The 16736-nt window shown below is 41.4% G+C and overlaps 1 protein-coding gene across 6 annotated transcripts in view; it reads left to right on the top strand.

The window, feature by feature from the left end:
• Window positions 1-7886: 7886 nt before the first annotated feature.
• The window catches only part of LOC143111457 (glucose-6-phosphate exchanger SLC37A4-like), an 82678-nt gene continuing 73828 nt past the window's right edge, over window positions 7887-16736 (top strand). For 2 of the 6 annotated variants that reach the window (XM_076273695.1, XM_076273700.1), the window contains exons 1-3: window positions 7974-8117; window positions 8241-8322; window positions 12320-12413. The gene's annotated coding sequence lies outside the window, so the exon portion shown is untranslated. The other 4 variants (XM_076273697.1, XM_076273696.1, XM_076273698.1 and 1 more) reach the window with 4 other exon arrangements.

Genomic DNA, 16736 nt, shown 5'->3' with positions numbered 1-16736 from the left:
ACCTTTGACCCCAAGACATGTACTGCCCATTCAGCTCATTTTATCTTGAGCAAGTACACTAAGTTTGATAAAGATTATTCAACCAATTCAGGAGATATTTCCTAATATCATGATGTTATACATATAATTTTCAGCCTAAAATGCATTTAAATGTTCATTCAATGACCTCTAATTTTTTTCCGGAGAGGATTGGTATAGGCACGTCAAATTGTTAATCTACATTAAATTACGATTCTAGCGAAGCACATATAGCTTCGCTGTATTTAGTGCCACCTTCAACCCTAATTCGCTCGGAGCTTACAATTAAAATGATGCAAAGTTGCAATTTCGAGATACAAAGTAAAAACTAGATGTACCGCATAGCGGTACAAAATATGACCGCCGCTCAGTCCTGTACATCCGTTCCGCGAAAATAAAGCACACTTCAATTTGTCTCCATATTTTACTCCATCCCCCACTCTTGAAACTTTTGTATATGCTTGTTTGGCATGCCTGAGTGTGTGTGTGCGGCTGCACAGAAAGTAGCCTACTGGTGCTGAAAAGGTGAATAGATTGTAGAATAGCATTGTTATAAAACCTTTAAAATCTCTAAACAATCACAAGTAGGGCAGTTCATCACAGTTCATCCATTGCAACTGGATTGATGAAAGGTCACTTACACCTGTAGGCTACATTGTATTTGGGAAAAGCAAAAGGTATCAGCATAATGTTATTTATTTATTTATTTGTTTATTTATTTATTTATTTACAAAAACATCTCAGCCGTTTTCAACAGCTATCAAAAACAAAGGTCATTTTTGGATGGATGGATTTTTTTGTGAATGTTTCTTCTTCTACATAAGATTTTAGTCATCTTTAGTTCATGTAATACTTTATTGTCAATGCACAAATTAAGTAACAGTAGTCTGAAACGTTATTGTTAATGCACAAATTAAGTAACAGTAGTCTGAAACGAAATGCTGTTTTACTAGTGGTGCAAATAACTGACATGTCCAAATGGGCCTTGATGAAATGCGTCGCTAGACTGTCATACACATTTTAACGGGCCAAAGTTGAAGAGCTGTTGTCCGTTATTGTTCGTGCAAATATAGGCTGATTCATGTTCCCTTGCATTGTGTAACTGAGGTCCATGGCTAGTCTGGCTTTCACCAGACCAAGCTCAATCTTTTAAGAAATCAAAAAATAAATAGCGGGCAGATCAGGCTGGGTTCACCAAGCGAGCCTAGTCCATAGGCACCCGATATTGTTCACGCTCTGGCTATTCTAAATGCAAAAATGCATCAGGGAGTTATGACAAAACTGTAACTAACAAACTAGATCCTAATAGAAAGCTGTTAGCTTCCTTAAGCTACAGGTAGGCTTATAAGGTAGGCCTATTTACAACATAAATTGTCAATAAGCTATGCTGGCGACACAAATAAAATCTCCTTTGGAAACCAATGGCTTAAGCCTTACAGTATCAAGCGGACTTAAATTGCCATATCGTGGCGAAAAGTTGTAATAAAATTCACGCAGCTCCATTGACCTCTCCAGAATAAGTCCCGCCTCCGTAACTTCCGTATCCATCCAACTTCCGGGCGTGGATTGTCTATGGGAAATAACATGGCGTTTCGAAATATCATACAGGTAAAACATCTGTAGGTAGCGAAGTTGAAAAAGCTGGTGGGCAGATTGGCCTATACACTTCTGCCATATAGTTTCCACTGGATTTTTTGATTGTCGGTGCCGTTTAAGTAGTATACTATAGACTATACTACTTAAACGGCACCGAAAATCAAAAAATCCAGTGGAAACTAGATCGCAGAAGTGTGTAGGCCAATCTGCCCAGCAGCTTTTTCTACTTTGTCACCTACAGAGTTTGACAGGTACGATCTTTCAAAACGCCATGTTATTTCCCATAGACAATCCACGCCCGGAAGTTGGATGGATACGGAAGTTAGGAGGCGGGATATATTCTGGAGAGGTCTATGAGTCAAGGAAAGCGCGAATGAAGTAGCCACCTCTAAATGGGACCCACTAGCCTACACAGTAGCTTGGTGTGTTGCTAAAGCAGCCATAATGAAATGAAGGTGTCATTGTTTGGATACTTCACACACACGTGCTTTTTAATTTCACAGACTACAACTACCAAGCTGGAATCAAAGCACATCGATTCCCCTCTCACACCCTGCACGCACTTCAAACAAAATAAACAGGCGTCTCAGTCTCACGCATGTAGGCAAAACGGTATCAGATCGGTGTAACGTTGGTAAATCTTCCATTGCACAGAATGATTTTTGTAGCACGTGCAACAAATGACAGTCGAAAGATACAATTACAGTGCTGCTATCAATTTGCTTGGTATAACCGCATTTATAGTTTTCTACAAATGCAATCAATCAAATTGGCCTCCATCACTCAACCAACGCTAACGGTAACATTGCCTAGGTCCTTATTGATATTATAAGATTAACGTACCTGCAGTAAAAACCAAGCATGTCCGATAAACATCCTCAGATTTATTTCGGCTTCAAGAAGAAATGGGAATTACATTTCATGTGAACATCATCCTATCCTTATTAGACGTTCTCTGCGGTAAACTATAGTCCTTGTAGGAAGCGGCCATTGTTATTCCAACCCACGTTTAACTTCCAACAAAATTACGTCTCACTGCAACGATGCGCCATCTAGTGGACAAACGACTACTTATCGCCAATACTGGAAATGCAGCCATGATGATGATGATGATGAATATTTATTTTGGCTTTCTTTTAATCCTACTGAATTTGTAATTATGTATCAGCCGTTCTAATACCGATAGTATGTGGGTGCCTGTGTGTGTGTGCATGTGTATATGTGTGCACCGCCATCTACAGGCCAATGAGTGTACAGTCACTAAATGTACACATAATCTATTTTTTTAAAGACCCCCCCACGGATGAAATTCTACGAAACTTGGCATACCCCCAGAGAATGCCAGTTCAATCATACACATAAAATTTGGTGCAGTTCTGAACATCTTAACTGAAGATAGGGACGATTAAAGCAGAATAATATTGCATTTTCATTTTTCATTTTGGGGGGGTGCAAATCACAAATGAGTGATTATGGGCCAGATTGATGTGGGCCCTTGAGACCAACATACCATAAAAGATTCTTCATCCTCGGTGCCACGGTTCAGGTAGTTATTTAGGAAAAACTGCTTTTTTTGCGGTTCGGGGGGCCCAGCACGGGGGGGGGGAGTGGACCCCGGGGACGAAACGAAATTTTTCCGTAAAAGTCTAGTGGGGCTACATACCCACCAAATTTCATGTGCCCCGGTGGTTCGGTGTCCCGGGTATCGTTGACCAAAAATTCAGGAAGTAGATGACGAAAAAAAAAAAACTTTGACAATCCCTATATGACCGCTTCGCTAGCTTCGCTAGCGGCGGTCATAATAAACTGAGCAACATCCTAGCAACCAGCAGCATCACTTCCTGCATTGGCGGTTCTAGAAGGGGGCCAGGGTGGGCCGGTGCCCCTGTGAAATTGCTCTTGGCACCTGTTATGGCCCCTGCACCGATCAGCCAATGATTTAAATGATTAATTTCTTACCGCGACATGCGCTCGTTTGAAGAACGGAACTAACGCGAGTAGCCTACGCAAAGTGTTTCTAGACGGACTCATTAACGCGCTATACACGCTGTTATCTGCAACCTGAAGAGACCAGCAGCGGCGCGAATTGTGAACTTTGCTTCTGACAGTAAGCTGGAGCCCTGAAGGGACTAACCTGCAAAGCAGAGAAGGTAAGGAAAACGATTCATTTCGTAATGTCATTGTTTGCACAGATTCGTGTTTTACTGTTATTCCTCACTACAATATTTTTATTACGCTCAATCACGCATGTTGCTCTTGTTATGTTTGTGAATAAGCAAAGCCAGTGAAGTCAGCCTATGTCAGTCATGTTCACTAAGAACCTTCATCTTTCTTAAAAGTTCGTTGAGCAGCAATATGTAACTTAATATTTATTTGTGAAATGTATGAAATAACTGAGAGTAGCTTACAGTATTTAGCTTATTTGTTAAATGCAAAATGCCAATGCTTTGCGAGACATAGAGGTTACAATCCTCTCCGTTTTCTTTTTAGTAGGCTAGGCTATCATCATGAAAAGGAGCAGGAAGGACATTATGTCCTTTTTTGCACCTGTAGGCAAAAAACAAAATAGAGAGAGTGAGGGAGATGAAGAGCATGAGAGAGCTGAGGAGCAGGAGGAGAGAGAAGAAGTTATGGAGAGAGAGCCAGACATGGAGGTTGGAGAGATGGAAAGTGAGGCATCTGAAAGGCAGCCTGAAAGTGAGGAGGAAGACATTCAGAATCAGATTGAGGGACAGAATGAGGGACAATCCAATGACTCATTGGGACAACCAGATTCACCATGCATGTCAAGTAGGCCTACAGCACCATCAGGTTTGTGATGTTTTGTGTGTGCACAGTGTGTGTGTGTAAGCAGTGTAGGCCTAATTACAATTCATACTCTGTCCATGTAAAGGGTAAACTCTAATTGTAAATAATAATTAATAAGTAAACTAGATACATTAATAAATGAATAATGATACATTAATGTTGTCCTCAGTTTCACTCTCATATTAACTGAATTCATCTTTCTCCAGATATCAGCAAGTGCATGGATGACACTCCAGTGCAGCCACATCTCAAGACCTTCCCCACCACACTAATGGGGGACAGGAGGCGCAGCTTCCAAGCCAGCTGGTATGACAATCACCCCTGGATAGAGTATTCTGTGATGAACGACTCGGTCTTTTGTTTTGCATGCCGCCACTTTAGCCCAGCAAATGTAACCACAACGGTATTTGACTCACCTTTGGGTTTTAGAAATTGGAAAAAGGCGACTGAAAGAGAGGGAGGTTTTTCAGTACATACAAAGTCAGACCGACACAAGCAGGCAATGATTGCGTGGAGAGATCACCAGAGAGCGGTCAGAAGTAATGCAACTCTGGCAGATGCTCTTAATAAGGAGCACTCTAAACAAGTTAAAGAAAATAGGGAATATATTAAAACAATTGGTGAAGTACTCTTGCTTACAGCTAGACAAAATATAGCACAGAGAGGACATGACGAATCTGAGGAATCTAAGAACAAAGGCAACTTCAAGGAAATTCTTGATGTAGTTGCTAATCATGATGCAGTTGTTAAACATAGATTGACAACCATTCATAATGCAAAATACACAAGCAAAATAATTCAAAATGAGGTGCTGGATTGTTTGGCTGAAATGGTTAGGTCAGAAATCATTGATGAAGTAAAAGACGGGGAATTCTTCAGCATCATGGCAGATGAAACAAAAGATGTGTCAAAGAAAGAACAGATTTCTTTCATACTCCGTTACTACTACAATGGAGTCATCAAGGAGAGTTTCCTTCATTTTGAATGTGCAGAGAGACTTGATGCAGCAGGGCTTACAGAAAAAATAGTCCACTTATTGGAACGTCACAGGCTGGACTATAAAAACCACCTGATAGGCCAAGCATATGACGGTGTAGCAGTCATGAGTGGTAAACACTCAGGGGTGCAGGCAAGAATAAGGGAGCAAGCAAAATATGCATTTTACATTCACTGCAGTGCACACTGTCTCAATTTAGTACTTGTGGATGCTGTCAAAGCTGTCCCAGAAGCAGATGAGTTCTTTGCATTATTACAGTCCCTGTACGTTTTCACCTCTGGGTCATATGTGCACTCGAAATGGTTGGCTGTACAGACGGAGATGTATGGCAGCACAAGAGAGCTACAACAATTAAGTGATACCAGATGGGCGTGCCGATTTTTGGCTCTTCGTAATATAATGGACAGATTACCTGCTTTAAAACAGGTGCTGCAGGAGATGGCTCAAGAGCGCAGAGGAGAGAAATCTTCTGAAGCCCGTGGTCTTCTGGCCCAAATTGACCTTGAATTTGTTGTACATCTTGTTACACTTCGAAAATTGTTTGGGGAAACAAAGCTGCTTTCTGATATGCTCCAGTCAACAACTGTTGACCTTTCAAGGGCTGTTGATTTAGTTGAAGCTTTAGTTCAGACTTTGACTGATTTCAGGCAAGAGTCATTCTTTGATAACTTATGGGATGAAGTGTTGAATATCTGTGAGCAGTGTGATGCTGCCACACAGTCAGTGGCAAAACGGCCAAGGAAACTAAGCTCCAGACTCCGTGAATACCACATACTAAGCACTGTTGGTCAGAGGGAGCTAGAATGTGATAAGGAAACATTTCGAACTTCGTTTTTCTATCCTGCCATTGATTGCATGCTTAGTGAATTAAGTAAGCGCTTCTCAAAGACCAATTGTGAGCTGATGTGTAGTATCCGATCTCTCAATTCCAAGAGTGATGCCTTTTTAAGAGACACCACTTTGTTTGACTTTGGCCGTTTATATGGTGCTAATATTGAGGATCTGGGCCATGAGCTGCATCAGTTTAAGAGACTTTTGGAAAGAAAAGTACAGGGTGGTGTGATTGAGAAGCCATCAGACACAGTAGCACTGACACGTTTCACTGAGCCATATAAAGAAGTATTTTTTGAGCTCTTTAGACTATGCAAAATAGCTGTAGCACTCCCAGTGAGTTCCGCCTCTTGTGAGAGGAGCTTTTCCACCTTGAAACTAGTGAAGACCTACCTCCGGTCTACCATTAGTGAGGAGCGTCTGAGCAATCTTGGGGTGCTCAGCATTGAATCCAGAAGGTCCAAGGCTTTGAACCTTGATGCATTTGTAGACCGTTTCTCAAGGAGTCACAATCGCAGAATCTTGTTGTTGTAGTGTTTCAGCCAAGTGCACATGCAAATGCTTTATGGGATTTTGAGACCACTCACAGCATGTGAATTTCTTTTTTCTGTCTACTCTTTTTCATTTCTTTGTATTCCTTACTAGAGTAAGATGATGACGGTTTGATTTTGAAAAGTCTTTGAGATTTTAAGAATTCTTTTTTTCTGTCTATTCTTTTCATTTACTTATATTCCTTACTAGAGTAAGATGATGACAGTTTGATTTTGAAAAGATTTTGAGACCATTGTGAATCTTTTTCTTTCTATTTTTCCTTGTTACTACAGTGAGATAATGACCATGTAATTTAAAGAGATAATGTAATGTCATGCTGTGAAAAATAACTGTAAATATAAAATAAAACGTAAAAAATAAACTAATGACCCGTTTTGCCGTTATACAGTATATGGTTATAAATGTGCCCCCCTTAAAAACACACTGGCCCCACCTCGGCCCCCCTGGTGATTTTGGTCTAGAACCGCCACTGACTTCCTGTGAGACACTAGACTTAGGACACTCAATGCACTTCAGCCAGCCAAGCCAATAAATACACCCTGAACCTGTGTTCCTCCGATCTATTTTAGGGGGGTCCAAGGCATGCTGCCCCCAGAAGAAAATTTTGTATATTTTAACGTTTTGCATCAATCTGATGCACTTTGGGTAAAAAAATCAGAGTTTTGACTTGCTTTAGACTATAATAATTTCCCCATAGGCTACCCAAAAAATAAATTGTGTTGTCATCACATTTGAAAAAGTAATATTTTCTATAGCCATTTGATGAGAAACAGCTATTCAAAGTATCAAGCAATCTCAAGTCTCTCATCATTTAAGGTTATTTGTCAAAACCTTGCTTTCTCTTTCTGTAAATATTATTCCTTTCTCCAAATAGGCTAACCCTTCTAACACACTCACAAAATCAGTTTTGTTACAAAATAAATCGCTACTGATAGATAGGCTAAGCTAGCCTAGATTGGCCATATAGTTTATAAGGATGCAGGAATTTTGTAGGTTGATTATTTGCCTGCTTGAGACAAATTTACGATAAATCACCTAGCCTACTTCAGAGTGTGCAATGAACAGCTTAGCCTATGTCCACCTCCAATCAGCGTGGATCATGAGGGTGTTCCTGCAGTTATCCTAATACAAGTACGAAGCGGAGGGATGTAGGACGAGGGAAAGGTATGCGCGTCACCTATTTTATATTATCATTGTAGCTATGTTACTAGGCTACTGTTTAAACTATATGGTAGGCTAGTGACAAGCATCATTAAAAAAACAGTCTGAGGCTTCGACATGCATGCACATGTTGGACCATAACTGATGACTCAAGGTAACGCTGTTTTATCGCTGCAATTTCATATGTTTCATTTTTCGCTTTAGTTAAGCATGTGACATAAGTAACAGGCTACACCCGCATTTATAGCTAACCTATTTGTGTTTTACATTTCTTTAGGCATTCTGTTCTGTCCGACCGATTGCTGTATCGCGTTGCTAGATTAACGTTGACTATTGAATTCACTGAAGGGCATTAAGAGGTATGTTGTAGCAGCGTAGAGAGGCATTCATTTCAATTTGCCTGACATGACATCAGTAATTTAAGAAATAAAAGTAGGCCTTGACTAACCTATATTTTGTTATCAACTAGCCTATTTGCGGCTTTAGTTGTGATTTAAATTTGAGGCAATATAGCACAAATATAACTGCACTTCTTGAGGATCAAAACTGCGGTTTTGTAGAGGAAGTGTTTGCGTTCATATGCAGGAAATGTAACCTTTTGGACAGAAAACCTGCATTGCACTACTTCCTAGGCAACTACACTTTACTGCAAAAAAGTAATATTCTAGACATGAAAACATGATTACACTGCACTGTAGTCTTATAATTGCAGTTATTTTTGTAAGTGCTGTTATGCCAGGTTATTTTTGTAATTTGGCAGGAGTGGGTAGACCTATAAGCTATCTGATTTCTAAATCTTCGCTGGGATTCAACCCAGGCCTATAGAGTTTCAAGAGGTTGTATGAGGACACAAGCCAGATGACCATTAACTCATCCACACTGATGAAGTGACCAAGGCAACCCTGTTAAAGTTGAGTAAAAAGAGGCAGGCTACATTATTTTCTCGAAATTCATCATGAAAACAATAAGGAAAAATCCAACCTGGCAAGGAATCACATCTATAGGCTACAGAAAACAAAAATACCTCATAAAGAAATAAATATTTATAACAAAAAGACAAGTGCCACAATTGTATTTAATCCTTGGTTAAACCTCATTTTGCCAATAAATCAGCTCATCATTTTATCCTATAACATTCCATAAAGTTGGAGAATATCTAGGTTGATTTCTAGGTCCTCACTTGTGCATTCTCCTCTCTATGGAGCATGGAGCGTTATTGTGTTCAATAAAGCATTTTTGTTTTGATCTGGATATGTGTTTTGGTTCACTGACCTGGTGAATGATCCGATCATGACCCACTTTTAGTGTCTTGGCAGGCAGAGATTGACAGATTTTCTTTGTTAAAGTTTTTCTTTGAGTTCATGATACCAGGTTCCTTGATACCAGGGCCTTTGCAATAAAAACAAAAATGCCAGACCCTCCACCATAATTATCATTAGGGGTTCTTTTCAGTATAGTCATTCTTTTATGTATGTCAAACAGTCAGGGGCGGAGCTAATGGTTCACTAATCTTTTATTTAGTCCACTTTATATTGTGCTTATTAGAGCCTGAGGCTATACGGGTTAAAAAATCTATATAAAATGATATCTGGGTTGAAAGAATACTGTCCATGCATGCTAGGCTTTCTTTTATTTATTTTTTACAAGATTTGGCAACACACCGAGGCATTACTCCGCTGACACTAACAGTGTTCGTGACAGAGGTAGGCTATGTCCTGTCGACCTAGCCTATCTTCTTGTCTCTATTGAAGTTGTGTTTCGTGTGTTTACAACATTGACATGTCCCCGTGTGGATATATAAGTTAGAGGTTCCAGGTTAGGCTATCATAACTTTTTTTTAACTGTAGTCTGTGTATCGGCGCAGCCTACGACAATGCAAACTAGCGACAGCTGTTGTCGCAGTAAGCTTATGCTCCTGTCTCTAAATAGGCATGGTGTAGACTAGGCCTACTTGCTATGTAGGTATGTGCTATGTATTTTATGTTATAAATGCAGCCTGTACCCCTAGGTTACTTCAGCAAACCCAGACCGGTTGTGGCATCAGTTTCGCTTTTAAAACGGAATAGGGTAGCGTGAGAGGGAGAGTGCCTGATGCGGGCTATTTAATTTGCAACATAGCCTATGACACGGGCATGACAGACGAGCTCCCATTGTGCACGCACTCTACGGACTAGCGGCATCTTTAGTAGCATTTATTTGTTTTATTTTCCCCAGCAATCAGTACAAATAAGCATTGTTAAATACAACAATTCAGCAAGATAGATTTGGCCAAAGGTGGGGCCCCTTTGTGGTTGTGGCAGGCGTGGGCCTTTCTAACCCGACCGCTAACCATGAGTATTATTAAAGAGAAAATGATGCCTGTTCTGCTTTTTTAGCATATTCATTTGTAAAACCTGTGTTTAAACAAGAATAAGATTATCCTTTTTTCCACCTTAGCCTATTTGAAGCATTCAAGGCATCCTTGTTAAAATGTAGCAGACTCAATTCTCTTTAGTCCAACAAATGTTTTGGATATATGGCAGTTTGCGGGCACAGCCATTGTTGATTTCTAAACTAGAAACATCCTCTCATCGCTGATTGGACAGTTAAGAAAGTTTTACCTATATAGTATATCTAGCCTATAGTGGTGCACAGCTTTGCCCAAAGTGTGTTTCCTATGTTTTACTTTTGTATTCTTTTCCTTTCCACAATGCTGTAAAAGCCTTTGTTTTCTTTAAACTGTAACAATGTCTATCTCCTAAATACATCTTGCGATGCACTCAGACCAGGGCTCGAAATGAACTTTTTTCCTCAGTGTCCCACAGCTGTCCCGAATTCTACTTGGTATTGTCTCGGACTTAACCACCAGTGTCCCAAATTCAAGTTGTTGTTTTTTCCATTCTACATAATAATATAATAATAAACATAGCATAATAATCTTGTTTCAGTAACTTGCATCACTTCATTGACTCATTCTGATCCACCATGCAAGTTCTGAACACTTAGTTTATTAAACACCAATTATTGAGGTTGCGCTAGACTTTCTCATTATCTGTCATTTTGATGGACAGGGTTGTAAACATTCCGTCAATAATCTACTTTGTGTGTCTTTAATTTCATTAAAGCCTGGGAAATTACCACAAAGCTGTCAGATACTTTCAGATATTCGATTGTTTTCTCAAGAATAGCCTCTTGCTTAGAACTGCCACAGGGATACTTTGCAAGTTACCTTGCAACACTATTGTTTTGTCAAATTGCAGTTGCAGTATTTAGCTCATCATGGCTTTGGATGGCTATTTTTAGAATACCAGCGTAACTTTACACCATCAGTCAAAAATGTTCACTATTTCATGAAAACTAATGTCATTAGAACTAGGTTAACCTAACCTAGTTAGGTAAGGTTAACCTAGTTTGTTAACTTTGATGGCTATTGGAAAGTGACCTAGGCCTATCGCCCATGCCCTACTTTTGCCCTTTTACGTGTAGGCCTATGTGTCACATAATATTAATTTCTACGCAAACCAAGACAGCGGATTCCTAAAAAAAACACAAGCACCCACCCCAGAAGGGTATCTTATATTTGTACCAAAAATGATAATGTAGTGAGTAAGGGCAGTGAGTAACGGCTCCCACACACAGCTGGGTGCATCGCGTTGCTGGAGACGCATCCCATTCACTTTAAATGGGCTCACGTGATCCGTTGCCGAACTGAATTGTGGGTCCGTCGCGTTTCTCCCGCCGCTCGCGTTGAGGAGTTCAGCTGTTGCTGCACCGACAGACGGCACCGGCCAATCAAGCCAATCTACGGACGCACCAACCAATCACATTACGGTTTTACTTCAATTAATTTGCATAGCTACCTTCGGGAACACCCACTGGCATGCGTTGACGGAACGCAGCTGTGTGTGGGAGCCGTAAGGGCAGTAAACAGTGTTGTAAGGCTGCGTGTACAAAACTGCTTCTTTAGAAATCAGCTGGCTAACACTGCTTTTGCCAGCTGCCTGTTACGCCAGGTCAAACCTGTTGTATTTTCATTGTATTATTTTATTCAGGCAAGAAAGAAACATTTAGATTCCCATATGAAAAGTTTAGGAAAAAGTACCTATTCTGAAATTTGCTTTGACATTTTTTGTACTGTCCCAGAGTTGTCCCAGACATTTTTCTATTGTGTCCCGGGAGCAATTTTTATGGGACACTGTTCATTTTGAACCCTGACTCAAACACATCTTCAGTGATGTTTCCTGTAGTCATAGGGCGACCAATCCGGGGCTGATCAGACCCCGACTGAGCAGCACATCTCTATAGTTCACTCCTAGATAGTTTACAGTCCATTGCCTGATACCAACGCATCCAAGCTCCCTGCTGTCTCATCCCCAGTACTCTGGTGGCCCGCTCCTCCTCCATACCCTCATCTCCTGCTGGACCAACTGACGTCAGGATCCCCTGCTGCTGTTCAGGTTGGGGCATGTTGGTGAGTTGCTCCCTAACCCGCCCTTCCTAATGCCACCTGGCATCCTGTGGCGAAGCTGGGACTCCGGCGTTCCACTTCCTGCCTGTCCTTACAACAATTCCGTTGCAAGCTACCATGGGTTCTAGGGCTGTCAATCTTCTTCCATAACCCAATTTGAATTTCATTCATTATTATTTTTAATAATCAAATTATATTTGAATATTTAATGCTCAAATTTTGCCTGTTATTAATATTTACGATGCATCGCTATACACTGTATAAACTGGCTAAATACATTGCCAATGCCACTATAAACGCGTGGTTGACTTGTTATATTGAACAAAAGCTCAGTCTACCAACGATATCTGTGCAACTTGAGTGGTTTCAATTTATTTTGCTCAGACGCACACACACACTGAGTGAACGCCGATACCACTATTGAATGTTTGATGACGCCAAATTAGCAAGTATTTCCTGACTGGGGAAAAGTTTGCTTTCTTTTTTTTCTATCGGCCCGAGATTCCATGAACCAGATCCAATCCAATCAGAGAATTGACAAAAGCACCGGACATAGCCAAGAGGAGGGAGGCAAAACCTAATTCTTGCCTGCTTTAGCTGCGTAGTTCATCATCCTAGGACTGTTTAGGCCTACCTACCCAGCTTGTCAGATGTGCACTCAGGCATACATATTCTGCAGATTACGACATCGTTAGGCTAATTGTTATTTTTCTGTTTTCTGATGGAAATCCAAAAACGTTCCACACATCGCTGACATGGTCAGGAGTGGTGCATCGCTTCTGCCATATTTAGATTGTGCATTAGTCGTGACAAAAGCATTTCGTTTTCACATATTCGCTAAAGTTAGCCAACACATAAAAAAAACTCCCCAAAACACCACATTCGAATAGTAATTTCCAAATTCGAATAGTATTGATTCGTTAAATATTCGATTTATATTCGACTTTAGAAATTCGTTCCAACAGCCCTAATGGGTTCCCTGTACTGTCTGCACTGCAGTACTTCTCTAGCACGTGTGACCATAAACTCCTCCTTCACACTACTGAATGGGAGTGTGAGTTTATTCTTGCGTCCATATAGTGCAATGCTGCTTAGACTCAGAGAGAGGCCACAGGATTAATGGAAGAATTCCGTGCTGGTAGATCCAGGACTTCCCTGGCAGACCAGACTTGTCCATTGCTATCAGCTGTTTCTCTAGTTCTTGCCCAGTTGTTTGATGGATTCAGTGTCTCTCAGGGAGCTGCTGAACACCTTGCCTAGACTCTTCACCAGCTTCTCTGAGACTGATGGTATCTAATGAGAAGTGGAACTGGTCGACCACCTCTCCTTTCCTTGACACCAGGGACTTGGATTTTCTTGGTTTAAAACTCATCCGTGCCCATAAGATGAGCTTCTCCAGGCCTTTCAGCAGCCACCCACAACCTGGGACTGATGTTGTGGTTACTGTTAGATCGTCCATAAATGCCCAGATTGGTAGTTGTTGGACACCAGGCTTGGACAGGTGGGCTCTGCATTCAAGCTCTGCAGATTTGGCCAGCATGGTCATGGCCAGGGCATTCTGAAGTAACTTCCCCAAATGTGCTCTCAAGCTGAACAAATTCAACAACACATCTTGCCCCAGATGTGACTCTCAAACTGTCTCAAACATATTGCTATACGATAATGTGGATTTGAAAAATGCACCAAAGCGACTGAGAAAAACTGTAACAGGAAACAATTAACCAACACCACCTTTTTTGATAAGCCTACATAGGTGGATTTGTTTGTCTGTTTCGACAGTTTGATGTTTGTAGCCAAAACTGCCACCTTGTTAGGGTCCGAGCACCAGATGGTGCAAATGCCCTATTGTTTCTGTTTATGGTTTATTATTATTATTGGGGGCCAAGCAGCAAAGCTGCGAAGGCACCCATTGAGTTACTAGCTTTTCCTATTATTGGGGGCCAAGCAGCGAAGCTGCGAAGGCACCCATTGTGTTTCTATGATTTCTTCTTATTATTATTATTTAACATCTTTCCTCCGCCATTGGAGTCTATGGCAGCCCATAGAACCGTCTGGTGAAAAGTTGTGAAATTTGGCACACTGATTGAGGACAGTCTCATGAATAATTTCACCAAGTTTCATACCGGCACCTTGAGCACTCTAGCGCCACCAACAGGCCAAAGTTAGACATGCGTTCACGCACGTAACTTTTGACCCGTATGGCCGATTGTCAAAAATGAGATATCGTTGGAATCCTTGGACCAAGCCGAGTTCAACGCACCCTATGACGTCATTTTCCGCCATGATGGATTTTCCGCCATTTTGGATTTAATCAAAAACACTAAAAAGTTTTCACAGGTCACAATTTTTGTCCAATCGACACCAAACCTGACACACATGATCTTCAGACCAAGCCTCACAAAAGATACTCCTTTTCGTCTTCGGAACTAAAACCGTTCGCCCGTAACAGCCAATCGAAGTATGCGGCGAAGCCGCCAAACAGGAAGTGAGCTCATATCTCAGCAACCCATTGATCTATCATAACCAGACTTAGCACATGGACTCAGGATCCCATCAGGGGGACGCTCAAAAAATGTGGTGACCTTTGACCTCTAGGTGGCGCTGCAATCAGCAAAAATGCATTTTGGCCTGTAGCTGTTGATGTGTTTGGAATTAAAACGTACTAGTGGTGTCTGGTAATACTGTTGGAGGTCCTTAGGCCTACCCAAGCGCCACTTGTGATGTCATCATAATTGATTCGGCCGCCATATTGGATTTAATCAAAAACACGTACAAGTTCTCGCAGCTCACAAATTTTAGCGGATCCTCACCAAAATTGGCAGAGACCATCTTCAGACCATAACCTATCAATATATTGCTTTCTGGAACAATTGACAAAAGCATTCACCCTTAACAGCCAATCGAAATTGGTGGCGAAGCCGCCAAACAGGAAGTGAGCTCATATCTCAGCAACCCTGCCATGTATCATAACCAAACTTACTACATGGATTCATGACCCCATTAGGAGGACGCTCAAAAACTTTGGTGACCTTTGACTTCTAGGGGGTGCTGCAATTAGCAATATTGCATTTTGATCTGTAGTTGCTGATGTGTTTTATCAATCTTTTATTTTTTGATGTGAAACTGATGACAACATGTTCCATCCAGTTCATTCTAATGCGTGCGTACAAGGGCGGGGCGGGGCAGGACGGGGTGGGACGGGCAGGGGTGATTAGGTGGGGGGCTGGCTGGCGGAGGCAGCAGCAATATTCAGCCCTGTTTCAGCCCTACAAAGTCAGTTATGTTTTGATGTTACACTAGTTGAAAGTGTTGATCGCGGATGTCTGCTGAGTTCTATCTTGTCGCCGTGGCTACTCCGGCCTATTCTGCTTGGCCCCCTCATTGCTGCTTGCAGCTATATTTGGGGGCCAAGCAGCGAAGCTGCAGGGCAACCCTTAGTGTTTCTATGAATTCTTACTATTATTATTATTATTATTTAACATCTTTCCTCTGCCATTGGAGTCTATGGCAGCCCATAGAACCGTCTGGTAAAAAGTTGTGAAATTTGGCACACTGATTGGGGACACTCCAATATTTTATTTCACCAAGTTTCATGCCTCCCTGTCGAACCCTCTAGCGCCACCAACAGGCCAAAGTTGGATGTGCGTTCACGCACGTAACTTTTGACCCGTTTGCCCGATTGTCAAAAATGTGGTATCGTTGGAATCCTTGGACCAAGCCGAGTTCAACGCACTCTATGACGTCAATTTCCGCCATGATGGATTTTCCGCCATTTTGGATTTTGTCAAAAACCTTTAAAAAGTTTCACGCCTCACATAGTTTGTCCGATTTTCACGAAACTTAGCACGTAACATCTTCAGACCAAGCCGCACAAAAGTTATCGATTTTCATCTTCGGAACTAAAACCGTTTTCCCGTAACAGCCAAACGAAATATGCGGCGAAGCCGCCAAACAGGAAGTGAGCTCATATCTCAGCAACCCTTTCATCTGTCATAACCAAACTTAGTACATGGACTTATATCCCCATCTGTAGGTAGCTCAAGAAATCTGGTGACCTTTGACCTCTAGGGGGCGCTGTAATTAGTGAAAATGCATTTTGGCCTGTAGCTGCTGTTGTGCTTAGAATTAAAACGCACTAGTGGTGTCTGGTAATACTGTTGGAAGTCCTTAGGCCGACCCAAGCCAACTTGTGATGTCATCGTAATTGATTCGGCCGCCATATTGGATTTAATCAAAAACATGAATAAATATTCGCATGTCACAAATTTCAGCTGATCCTCACCAAAATTGGCAGAGACCATCTTCAGACCATTCCTTATCAGTGTA

Source organism: Alosa pseudoharengus, unplaced genomic scaffold (genome assembly GCF_046254945.1).
Source record: "Alosa pseudoharengus isolate Yale_2024_CS ecotype anadromous, Long Island Sound unplaced genomic scaffold, YU_APseudo_1.1 YU_APseudo_1.1_scf_8, whole genome shotgun sequence".
In the NCBI taxonomy this organism is placed as follows: domain Eukaryota; kingdom Metazoa; phylum Chordata; class Actinopteri; order Clupeiformes; family Clupeidae; genus Alosa; species Alosa pseudoharengus.
Note: the sequence above shows the minus strand (reverse complement) of the source record. Positions and strands in the feature narration are given on the sequence as shown.